The sequence below is a fragment of the Pleurodeles waltl genome, chromosome 6 (assembly GCF_031143425.1).
Source record: "Pleurodeles waltl isolate 20211129_DDA chromosome 6, aPleWal1.hap1.20221129, whole genome shotgun sequence".
NCBI classification, from domain to species: domain Eukaryota; kingdom Metazoa; phylum Chordata; class Amphibia; order Caudata; family Salamandridae; genus Pleurodeles; species Pleurodeles waltl.
Genome location: NC_090445.1, coordinates 1,077,155,118 through 1,077,168,442, shown reverse-complemented (window position 1 = coordinate 1,077,168,442; position 13,325 = coordinate 1,077,155,118). Strand labels below are relative to the sequence as shown.

Here is a 13,325-nt window from a genome sequence, read left to right as displayed (position 1 = left end):
AATGTCTATTTGGGAAAACGGAGCTTCCCCCCACCAGGACTCAAACTCTTCTTTACTCTGTTTGCTGCCCAAGAGGTCTGGGAAATTACTGTAGTCAGTTCCTATGATGACCTCTTCAACTAAATGAGTAATAACTCCCATCATAATAGTCTCTGTCTGTTCATTCCACTCGATAGAGACAGGGAATAAGGGATAGCGTTTCATGTCCCTGTGAATGCAGCAGATAAATACATAATCACCGGAGATGTTATTATTTACTAAAGCAGCCCTTATAACCGATTAGCTACACCCCAAATCTACCAATACACGGGTGGGCTGTCTATTAACATGTATCTCTTTCATATATCGTGGAGTGTCTTTGCCGGTATTGAATACTCTTACATGAGTAAATCCAATTTTCATGGGTTCTGCTTTGTCGACCTTATGGGGACAATTGCACGTGATATGCCCCCATTCGGCACAATTGTAACATTGGGGAAGCTGATTAGGGTTTTTCTCTATGGTTCTAGGTTGTGGTATTTCCTCTGGTGTTTTAACTGGCTTCGGTCGATATGCTAGACTAGAGGGGCGGTATCCCATGGCCTGTCCCTTTTGCATCCCTCCTTTAAACTCAGGGGCACGGTGATAAGCACAGGCGAGATCTATAGCGGTGGTAGTATCTATATTGGGGTGTTTTTTAATCCAATTCCGTGTTGAAGAAGGGAGAGCCTCCAAGAATTGTTCTAGCAGGATGATTCTAATTACTTCATCTCTATCAGTGCCTACAGGGGCTAGCCATTTCAAACCCAGATCTTGTATACAATAGTAAAGGGCCTGGAGATTCTCCATGGGGCTCCACTTAGTTTTCCAGAACTTAATCCGATAATATTCTGTGTCAAATCCTCTCTAATATGCCTTTCTTGATTTTTGGATATTGGGTGGTGCCTCTGGAATTTACGGCCTGATAGGCGGCTTGTAACATTCCTTTCAGGAGGGGAGCGACATATTGCCCCCATCTATCCTCTGGCCAGCTAGCAGAAGTGGTGACCCACTCAAAGCTGGTGAAGAACGCATCGGGGTCTTCCCCTTCCTGAAATTTATGTAGATCTGAACTGGGCACATTAGGATGTACCCGAGTTGCAGCAATTGTATCTGTTAATTTCTGTAAGGCGGTTTTGTTCACCAACTGATTGTTGGCTATTATGGTAGCCTAACTCTTGAGGGCGTTCTGCAGAGTCTCTCAATCGGTTTTGGCCTCTATTTTTTGTTCTTCCCACAGGACCTGGAGGTGGCGTTGTCCATCAGCCCTCTTGTATCAGTATCATGTCTTGGAGGGATGGTTTATTTTCCATTCTCATCCTCTATCCTACAGTCTTCCTCGGGCCTTGTGGTGGTGAGCGTAGCGGTAAGGACATATGAGACAACTCGGGGTCTTAGGTTTGAGAGAGATGTATATTTTATTGGCAATTCACAAGTCCTCTCTAGCTGTCTATGAGTCTTTTCCTTCTCAGTGTAGTAATCTCTTCTTTTTTTCTTCTCTCTTTCAGGTCCTCTGGAGTCCCGCCGAAGATCTGGTGATGGAAAGGCGTCGCCAGGGTAGCCGGGAAAGGAAAGGAGGTAAGGTAAGTTGTAACTCAGGACTTTGCTTCTTGGACCGTGTTAGTATGGTGAGAGGATTTGGGGACAGAGTGTATGGTGAACTAGTAAGAAAAATGGTGTATTGGGGAAAAAGGGAGGGGGTTTACCCGACAGTATAAACACCTTAGTGAAATAAATTTCTTACACGGTAAAGGCACCTGGATCCACTGAAACTTAAAAGCACTGAAGTCACTTTATGAACACCAGAATTAGAACTAGGGGAACATGTACTAACGATTCCATTTGTCTCATACTACTATTGGGCACAATTCTTCTGGTCATTTAGTGGTGCATTTCCTCACCCCCTTCCTGTAAGATATATAAAGACAGACAGACAAAGCCACTTCCCGTTCTCTTTGATTTCTTTTCCTGCTGTTCATTGGATCCCATGACGAGGAGGTCCAACCTAAAGAGAAAGAAAGTGAACAGAGAAGAGAAGAAGCACGTTACTCCAGACCAGGAAAAGAAAAACCAGAAGAAGGAAGAGAAGAGAGAAGAAGAAAGGAAAAACGTACAAGGAACTGAGCACATTTTGACCATATTACCAACTATAACATAATAAAACCTATATAGGCTGACATCGTGTGTCGTCGTCTTCCATTATCGGGTAGTACGGACCCCTTATAGACACAGACATCAATGTTACACTCTTCGGAGCCCATTCAGTCAGAGGAGCTATGGCATTGAAGGCTTTCTCTCTAGGGGCTAGACTAGAAGACATTATTAATGCGGCTGATTGGTCATCAGACTCTGCCAAACAAAGACCAGGCAACATCCAAGGACTGGAAAACACAATTCAGGTGAGAGCATCACATAAAAAACCTTTGTGGATAAATTCTTGCACTGTGGTGGATATCAAGGGATTCATCTAACGAACACAATGAAATGGCATTGAAATGTACTATTATTAAGCAGTAACTCTCTACCCAAGCTATCATCTGTCATCAGTGAACATTGTTATTGTTTTGGTTTATTATTTTTGATGCAGAGCTTAGTCATAATAATGCATTACTTTATTGGTTATGTGGCAGAGTGTGCTGTATTTTCTCTACAAGCATAGCTATATTGTAAATGAAGTCATAAGGAGCACCACCAATCTTTTTACCTACAATTGGTGATCCATCAATGCCACACGAGGACTGGTATGATGCATTTGAAACATATGTGGAAGCTTTCAGCGGTGATGTGTTTGTTCCAAAATGCAAATAGCAATTGTTAAAACATAATCTAGGAATTGTGTGTAGGCATGTACTCAGACAGATAGCTGTTCCAGAAAGAGGAGCATTCGAAGATAAAGACATGAATCTTGATGAAGATGATCAATTTGCACAAGCAATGAGAATGTCAGATGAACATTACAAAGCAAAAATGAATGTTGGTGTGGAGCGTCATAATTTATTTTCCAGTGAGCACATGCCTAGACAATCTGTTGAACAATATGTTACCGTGTTACATACCTCAGCAACCACATGTAAATTCAAGAATTTGCAAAAACAAAATAATTAGGGCCCAGTTGAGTAACAGAATGAGGGAAATTAAAATTACATAAAAAACTTTAAATGTGGGGGAATCAATCTTAGACAAATCAATTCAAATTGCAAGAAGAACTGAAAGTTCTAGGAAATTGGGTTATTATTTGAGGGGAGTAGGTACCCACCTGAGGTTATAACCACAATCCTTGTCAGGGTGAATCCTTAAAGTCACCAAATGAACTGGAGATTGACCCCCTGGCAGTTATGGCACAGAGCACACAGGGTTACCTTAGAGGCAGTGTTTAAAGTATTTCTACAGTACCTAAACCAGTGCTTAATTTGTAAATAAAAAGGTGCCAGTGCCCAAAGACCTCCTCTTAAACACGCGGCTGCTGCAATTAAATGTGTGAACACGGAATACTGAGGCAGCGTAATCCTGAAGCCTTCTCCGGCCTCTTTAATCCATATAAAGCCACTCCATGCCCCTTCAGCTTACTCTTGCAGCTTTCGACTTTCTCCCTTTGAGACGCTTTTTCGTTTTATCCTTCCTCCGCCTTTCCCATATGTGTCTTTTGCTCGCAGCAAATGCTTGAGGCAAAAGAATAAACCCAGGCCCTCAAAAATAAGTGACAGTGCTCAGCACCGGAAACAACAAGCACAAATTAAGCACTGACCTAAACATTAATAAAGTTGAAAGGTAAAGCCATAGAAATTCCAAAAATTTGTTAGAAAATCACTGTTAAAACTACATTACACAGCGACAGTTAATAAACAAAATGACATAAAAATGACAAAACTGGGAACCAAAGATATGAATTTTTAAAGTTTTGAGAGGAAATAGCACAGCGAAGCACAAAGTGTAAATGTGGTCTATGGTCACTGTAGAATAGGACCCAGGCATAATGTGAAACTTTCCGCAAAGGAGCACAGGTCAGATACACCAACCAGGCTCATTCTGGGCAAAATATTTTACCTTCTGATTTTAGCCTTTTAAGTCCCAATCCACCAAAGGAATACATTTCTACATCCCCTAAGCACCTAATGGAAGAACTTAATGACTCACAGGGTGCCAGATGGAGGCCACAGAAAGGGTACTGTCCAGATGCAGTTGCATTGGTCAGATGGTAGTCACAGGAAAAGGCCTCTAATAGCTCTCTTGTGTTCATGTAGATTTAATTGGAGCTCAGCCTTATGACCCTAGTTGTCCACTCCTATGTCCTGGATAGAAGAGGGAGAGCAGGTTCAGTTTTCTGTACTCTTCTCAGGTCTCAGACATCAGGCTTAGTCCTCTTCTGAACTTCCACCAGCCCTGGAGTGTTGTGAAGTGGGTGCCTGGAGATGAAGCATTTATGTCAGGCACAAACTAGTGGGTTGGAATGACTACTGTGGATAACCTAACCAATGGGGTAAAGGTTCCCAGGACTATACCTACCCACTTTGGGCATTTTCAAGATGGCTGAATTGTATGGTCACACTAAATTTGGCCTTTGAGGGTTGGGGTGTGTATGGAGCGTGTACCATGGTAACCCTAGTGTCCTCGCAAATCTAACACAAAAATACAGTTTTTGTCAGTCCCTTTACCCCCAACAAACTCAGAGACAGAAATCTGGTAGGGCAAAGATGAGCTTTAAGCAACAGAGAGGGAATACACACAAATTGTTTTGACATTCTGTTTCCCTACTTTGAAGTGCACCCCCAATGTTGTATGAAAAACCCCAGCAGACCTGTCAAGCAGGTCTCGATAGTCCGGTCTGGCATTATGATGTCAACAAAAGGCCCATTTGGATGGGAGCCTGTCTGCACAAAAGAAGGGTGCAGTAGTAGGTGTTAGCTACCTCTGCTTGTGACAGGGTAAGACTCTTTGAAGTTACTCAAGTACTTGGGCCCAGCCCAAAGGCCATTCTGTCGAGGGAAACACAACACTGTGCCACACCAAAGGTATATTGTCTCAGTACTGGGAGCAAGTTCAAATCTCATTGAAATTTCAATTAATGGCCAGCACAAGGGAGAGAGGTCAAAATGAAGAGTTAGCATCCAGGGACTTCAGGCAGGGCAAAGGTAACTTTTTAAAGGTCATCTTTCTAAAATATTTACTATACCGACTTCCCAAACTAATTTGGTTTGTAATAAAAATTTCAAAGTCCCAAAATTAAAATTGTAGCTGTTTCCTAGGTGAAGATAACATTTATTAAACCTAATATTGTATCCCAATACTTTCCTATGAATCAGGCAACCCTGCTACAATGAAAATAGCTTTGAGGTGCAAAGACATGTTTAAAAGTAGCTTTTACATGTCCTACTTTTAAATAGCATGCACCCTGCATTAATGGGCAATGCAGCGTACTTAGGGGTGACCTATAAATATTTCAAAGGAGGGTTTTAGGTCTATCATAATTAATTTTTTTTATAGGTCCAATTTGCAGTTAAACGTTACACAGCCAAGCTGCAGGTGGGTGACCTTTGATCGTGTTTATATTGCCACTGTAGTGGATAGCACAACAAGTGCTGCAGTCCACTTGAGATGTTTAATCTATAGGCCCTACCTACCCTTTGGTAGAATATATCAGGGCAGTGCTTACCAAACCTCAAGAACCACTACCCAATTTTTAGAATGACAAGCTTTTGAAACCTGTAGCATATTAATGTTAAGCACATTAGAATCCTTGTGGTTCTGGGCGGACTCTGAACAGGAAGTACGTATTGTGCAGGGAGGTATTAGGGTGTGGTTAATGGAAAGTATGATGTAATGCGAAGTTAGTAAGTGTATGCTGAAGAATAAAATAATGTTTGACCACAGGTCCCGTGTGGCATAATTCATCTGCATGATCCCAGGCTGGGGAAGACGCTACAGCTGGTGACAGTGGATACGCGCCCGAGAAGACTGTTCTCCCTGAGAGTTTACAATGATACGGCCATCTGCTCGTGCATGCCATGTGTGCCCAGATATAACAGTCTGCAACTGGCACATGTGGAGTCAAAGCCCTGCTCCAGCCCGTGCACAGCTGCAGAAGAGTCAACTGCCCTGCAGAGGAGCACATTCAAAACACCCACCAAAACAACTGCAGATGAGGTGGGCAATAGAGATGCTGCGCTTTGCACCAAATACAGAACGATTATTCAGATGAAGGAAGAAATCCTGATCACGTCAGCAAAGTGCAAAAAACAAACACTCACTGTCAAGGGCGACTGAAGAATACAGCAGCCCATACTCCAGCAGTGACCTCTGTTTGCAGAAGCTGTCAATGCAAACCTGTTAGGCGAAAGCTGTCTGCACAGCACGTTCTCTCATTGGTGACAGAAGAGAGTGAGAAATACGATGCAGCCGTGTTCGTGAATCTAGCACCGCCTTTAAACACTTCTAAGAAACAAAACATTGGTGTCAGGTGGCCTGCGTGGATCAAGACATTCGATGATTTAATAGATGCACCAGATGAAAAAGATGTCAAGATCATGAAATATTTAACAAAACTTGCAGGCGATGGAGTGAAAGAAGCAGTAAAGAAACTTTTTACAGACTGATGCAAAATCGTACCAAATGGTAAAAGAAGGGTTAGAGGCCAAGTTCAATCCAATGTCGAATGTCCACTATGAAAGGTATATCTTCAACCAAGTATGAGAACAGGTAGGTGAAACAATGGAAGAGTTTGTTGAAAGACTTGATGCACTCATTAAACATTGTAAGTTCCCTAACGAAGAAGCCATTCACCTCAGAATCATTGATGACTGCCTTTCAGATTTGTTTAGAAGGCGCATGGTAAGACAAACACACAGTTTAGAGAAAATACTGATGGCTCAGACATGGAAGCAGGAGCGGCACACTATGAATCGGCATTCACTGTGAAAAGCAAGCATAAGCATAAACAAGATGCACATAGGTTCAACGTCTTCAAAGAAAACAAAACTATGGTTCCGATATGGGTTTTCTTTCCCCATGAAGGTAAATATCCAGGTGTAGGACAAGTTGACAAAGGTTGTGGAAAAGAGAACCAGTCCAAAACTGTGTGCAACACTGAGGTAACATCAAGTGCATCAAGACGCCAAGGGAAAATGTTCACAAGAACATTCCAAAGCATTTGCACCACACCCCTAAACTTAAAAAGCAAGTTCAGCTATGACAAGTAGAAACCAGATAAAATCAATTGTCATCAACCTCATCGTAAGCAGGTTCATTAACATTACTATTGAGTGCCAATGAAGAAAATTAACATGCACTGGTGATGTCTATGGAAAGACAGTGTGCACATGTGAGGTTGGCAACCTGTAAAGAAGATCACAGTTCAAAGAAAGCTCATCAAACAGAGCGACAAACATTATTTGGACACTGTCCCAAAATTAAGTTGAAAGTGAATGATCATCCAATATCTTTAATCATAGACAGTGGTGCAACGATTAACATCATGCGAGTAGAAAAGTTTAACAGCCTATCCCATGTGCCTCGCCTCACTCAATCAGGCACAAAGGTGTACCTGTGCTGATTCTGAGCCATTGCAAGGCCAAAGTTTGTTCTTAGCAATAGTGTGACACAAAAACACATCGGTGCAAGCCACCATTCATGTTATACAAGGGACTTTGTTGAATGCCTGTTTACTCAGTTTTGCCACTGCTGCTACCACAGGATTGATATCCCTCAACTACAATCTTTGTGTTCAGTCTCAGATCACGAGCCAATTCCTATCGTTGTAGTATGGCCTGGATAATCTCAAGAAAATGAAAGTACAACTTCATATCAATAAAGGCATTCACCCTGTTGCTCAGACACTCCAGATTTTCTTTTCATCTACAGGACACTGTACAGAAAGAGTTGGAAGCCCTCTTAAAACATGACATCATTGAACGCTCCATAGGCCCCACACCATGGGTTTCGCCCACAGTAGTAGTACCAAAAAAGGACAGTAGAGGAGCGGTGTGCATTTGAACTGATATGCACCAGTCAAACAAAGCCATTGGGAGTGAGCAGACATGATCATGCAATTGAATGGAGCCAAAGTATTTTCCGGCCTAGACCTGAATAAAAGATACTATCAATTCGAGTAGGAGAAGACATGCAGGCATATTACTACCTTTTAAGTTCATGTTGTTTGTTCAGATATAAGAGACTGAATTTCGGAATATTCTCGGCTGCTGAGATAGTACAGAATGTTATTCACTGAGTGATCCAACCTGTTACACGCCCTGTCAATTACAGTGATGACATACTGTTTTTTGGGAGAACATAAAAAGAACACAACAAAGCCCTTACCTAAGTGTCCCAGCTGCTCGCTGATGCAGGTCTCACACTGAATACTGCAAAGAATCAGTTTTACAAAACCAAACTCAAAAATTTTGGGCACATGTTCTTTGATGGGGGAATGACTCCAGACCCAGACAAGGTGCAAGCACTGTCATCCACTTGCCCCACCCCCAACATGTCACCATGTCACAATCCTATCTAGGCATGGCCAGTTATTGCTCAAGATACATTTGCACTTGCACTACAGTGAGGGCCTTTTTGAGAGACCTGACAAAGCGAAATATACCATTCCAGTGGTCTCCGGAATACAACAGGAGTTTCAAAGACATTAAACATGTGATTGAGAATACAAGGGAAATATCCTACTTTGACGCCAAGTTACCTACCGAAAATAATGGTTGATGCGAGCCTGGTAGGGCTTGGGGCAATTCTTGTTCAACAAAATGGCCATCCAAATGCTCAGAGACACATCATGGCCTATGCCAGTTGAAACTCTCTGATACAGAACATGCTTACTCTCATCCATAGGAAGAGAGTCTGGCTGTGGTGTGGGCCTGCAAACACTTTCATATATTCATCTATAGAAAACAATTCAGAGTCATCACGGATCACCAGGCACTGCTTACCATTTTTGGAAACCCAAAGGCTAAGATACCCACTTGCATCGAGAGGTGGGAGCTAAGACTATAAGAATATGATTATGAGATTGTGCACAAAACAGGGAAGGATCAAAATGCGACAGATTACTTTTCATGAGTGCTGTTATATCGTCACAGTTCAACATCAAAGATAGCTGAAGCATATCTCAACTCTATTGTGAAATCCAGCACACCAGTGGCTCTGTCTGTGGAACAAATCATTGCTGTCACCAATACAGATAAACACCTGAACATAATCAAAGAACTGATTACCACGCAATCATAGAGAAGTACCCGGCCCCTTGCTGATGATGTAGACTTGCAAAAGTTAAAAAATGTACAGGATGAGTTAGCAGTCACCCAAGAAGGCATAATACTAAGAGGCTCAACAATTGTCATACTTGGAAGACTAAGGCAGCGGGTCATCGTGCTGGCCTATGAAGGACACTGTGGTGTTGTAGTTACCAAAAGAGCATTAAGTGATCAAGTGTGGTTCCCTCAGCTAAATGAGTGAGTCATGAAGGAGCTGAAGGCATGCCACATTTGCAATTGTATGTCCCCCAAGGTGACACTGCGCCCAGTGACAATGGCCCTCATTATGAACATTGCGGTCCGTTCAGCACCGCCGCCGGTAGAAACCGCCAACAGAGGAGCGGCCAGCATTAAAACAAAATATATCTCAGTTGCAATGTACACAGCAGGTTATATATATATATATATGATATTGATAAGATATTAAATGCAAAGCAAAACAAATACTTCACTGTGTGAGAAACTATTTACAGCTTCATCTTTCTGGGGTCTGCAAGTTGATGACTCCGGTCAACTGCGAGAAAGAGATTATCTACCCACACGGGAGACTGGCAACTGGCACCAAGTTCCAGTCTGAAGTCAGGCAGATTCCAATCTAATTCTCTGAAGCCCGAGCCATCCTTACAAAAGCGCGCCCCTCCTCTCAGACTCGGGAAAACTACGCAAGCCTTTGGAGACTGGCCAGATCTCCTAGACTTCTCCTCTTCCCAAGCATGAGCAGAAAGGAAAACACCAAATGTACCCTCTCTTATCAGGTCTAGTCTGGTGTGAAGAAAACATCTTGGTTCATCTTGTGGAAAAACACAGCTTGGAAAAATACAGCTTAGATTCTCAACTGCAATGTCTAACTCCACGTTAATGGCAATAGGCAGCTAACCTAAATATCAAATGTAATGTCTAATGTCATGTCAAAGCCAATAGGCAGCTGAGCTTAATACAAAATGCAATGTCTAATATCATGTCAAAGCCAATAGGCAGCTGAGCTGAATACAAAATGTAATGTCTAATGTCATGTCAAAGCCAATAGGCAGCTGAGCTGAATACAAAATGTAATGTCTAATATCATGTCAAAGCCAATAGGCAGCTAAACTGAATACAGCATGTCAAAGCCAATAGGCGGCTAAACTGAATAAAACATACAATGTGCTACTGGTGAACATTGAGCAACTAATATGCGCAGTGGTGAAACACAAAGTCATTGGTCAAACAAAGTTAATATCATCACACCCGCCCATCAAATTATAAACTACCATTCCGCCGCCAGTTCCGGGGCGGGAACCACTGCCACACACAGCCAGGCAGAAAAGAAACAAAAAGAAGGAAACACTCACCGGAGTTCCACAAAATGTGCAGCAGCAGCCATGGACAGAGAGCTGCAGATCATGGCAGCCTTGCTCCTTGCCATATATCCACACGACCGAGACCGCCGACGAAGACGACGACGGTAAGTACCGCAACCTACGACACAAGGGAGGAAAGGGCAAAGTTACATACCCACCCACCCCGCAACGCCCCCAAACCTTCCCAGCAGCACAAGTCAGACAACCCACACCAAGAGGGACGTACCCGACCGAGGCCACTGCAACTTGGCCATAGTACATACAATAGCCCCATACCCATAAATAACTTAAACAAACACCAGGATGGAACTGCATGCAGCCCAAACACAGGCCACACCAAAACTTTATTATGTAGCTCAGTGAGCTATATGGCGCCAACAGGGCCAATGGCCAGTCCATCAAAAGTAATTAGTCCTTGGCCAAATTGGCCACACCTGACTCCACAAGCGCTGGATACTCCACTGAACGGGGCATCATATGGGGATCCAGGCACCTCACGGAAAGGGGGTGGGGGTGGGGAATTACGACGGGGGTGGGACTTAGACTTGCGTGAGGAGGTTGGAGGGGCGGTGGGCTTCTCCTTTGAAGGGGGTGGGGGCTGTTTGGCTCGGGCAGAGCAGGATGCCTTAGGCTCTGAGCGGGCCTTCTTCTTCACCGGTGAAGGGGCACGGGAATGGAAAGGCTGGACCACGGTTGGGCTGCGATGTGGAAGGAGCGGAAAGAGCAAGGATGTGGGCACGTTTCGGGACAAGACGGGGTGGGCCAGTGGGTTCAAACAGTCCTGCACGGGAGAGGAAACGTTTTTTTGGAGCAATAGGGGTGGGCTTGGATGAGGGCCTGGGAGTGGAGGCAGAGGGAGTTGATGTATGGGGTGTAGGTGTGCGTGTAGTGGGTGCAGGTTACTGCTCAGTATGCCGTGGTCTGGTGGATGTATGATGGGTGGGTGTCTTGGTGCGTTTGAGTCTTTTGGGAGGTGGGGGGGTGGACACAGTGTGAGAAGACAGACAGCTAGTGTGGATGTATGTTGGGTGGGTGTCTGCAAGTCGGGTGAGTGTGCTGCATTTGTCAACTAGAGTGGAGGTGGTGAGTGCAGGTGTGGTGTATGGGGTGCATGTATGGCTGTCTGCTATTGTGGTGAGTGCAGGAAGAGGAGCAGTAACAGTGAGTGAAGGTGCAGTGCATGAGGGTGTGGATGTAGAGGGGACAGACAGGGAGGCGGAAGAGGCAGGCACACTGGGGGAAGTGGACGTTGTTGTGTGTGCAGGTGTCTGTTGGCTGTGTGAATGCTTGTGGTGGGAGGTGTGGTGCTTGTGTTTGGAAGTGTGCTTCTTGTGTGTTGATGTGTCCGTAAGCGGGTCTGATTGTTGGGCGGGTGAAGGGAGTGGGGTGCTGGAAGGGGTAGAGGAGTTTGGGTGGGGACGGAAAGGCCAGGGAAACTGGCTGCTGTCCAAGAGCAGGCCAGAGCCTGAAAAGATCTCTGTAGGGCAGACACGGCACCGTGAATGCCATCCAGATAGGCATTGGTCTGCTGCACCTGAGAAGCCAGACCCTGGATGGCATTGACGATGGTTGTCTGCCCTACAGAGATGGTTCTCAGAAGGTCAATAGCCTCCTCTGTGAGGGCAGCAGGGCTGACTGGGGCAGGGTAGGAGGTGCCTGGGGTGAAGGAGACACCCACCTTACTGGGTGGGTGGGCACGGGCAACTCGGTGGGGAGCAGAAGGGAGGGCGCTGATGGTATGGGGGTGGCGGAAGATGTTACGGTAGTGGTGTGTGCACTAGGGTCCGCCACCACCAGAGGACCCCCATCGAAGAAGGTCTCAGAGTCACTACCTCCTGTGGTAGTAGCCTCCCCCGTGGAAGTCCCCTCGCCCTCCCACCCACTGGTCCCCTGGGCATCCGTTGGCTCTGCCTCGGAGGATCCGTGGGCCGCTGCCTCCCCACTTGCCGATGCCTCAGCTCCCTCGCTTGATGTTGATGCTGTACCAGACAAACACAAGAGAACAGGGATGGGGAGACAAAACAGGAGAGACACTTGTAAGTAGCTGAATGCTGATACACAATGGCCAGACATACACCTAACCAGCAGACAAACCCAACAGGCAGCACCATGCACTAGGCCCATGGCCATGGCCCAGACTACTGAGCAGTATACTGACCTACACCCATATCCTGAAATTGTATTGGAGCTCAGGTAGGTGAAACTTGACAGGGACACCCTTACACCCTTTGGGGAGCAGACAGTAGCTGAACACCAGTCAAAATCCCTGCTCTAAGCACTACGAGCCCTATTGCACACACACTCATCCTTCCAGGCTGAAGTATGGGCTGAGTACTCACCTCCTTGTGACTGCTGTGCAGCCTTCAAGCGCCCATCCAAGTCTGGGTACGCCACCGCCAGGATCCTTCGCATGAGGGGGGTCAGTGCCCGACGGGCACCCCTTCCACGTTGGGAGGACTTCCCCAGCTGGGCCTCAGTGATCTTCCGTGCCCAGCGTCGCAGGTCCTCCCACCTCTTTCGACAGTGAGTGCTCCGCCGGTTGTAGACCCCTATGGTCCGTACCTCCTTGGCGATGGCATGCCAATGTGCCCTCTTCTGGTGGGCGCTGACCTAGTAGGGTGACGCAGAAATGGAACACAGAGGTCAGGCACCTGCACAATGGCAACAGCTGGCAGATTGTCAGACATAGGACAGACAGTACTCCGAGACATGCAGG

At 45.3% G+C, this 13,325-nt stretch overlaps 1 long non-coding RNA gene across 1 annotated transcript in view; it reads right to left on the bottom strand.

The window, feature by feature from the left end:
• Positions 1-1,447: 1,447 nt before the first annotated feature.
• LOC138302083 (uncharacterized) overlaps positions 1,448-13,325 on the bottom strand; it is a 187,238-nt gene continuing 175,360 nt past the window's right edge. Inside the window, exon 8 of the long non-coding RNA XR_011205267.1 lies at positions 1,448-2,023. This is a non-coding gene — a long non-coding RNA (uncharacterized lncRNA). The remainder of the gene's footprint in view (positions 2,024-13,325) is intronic.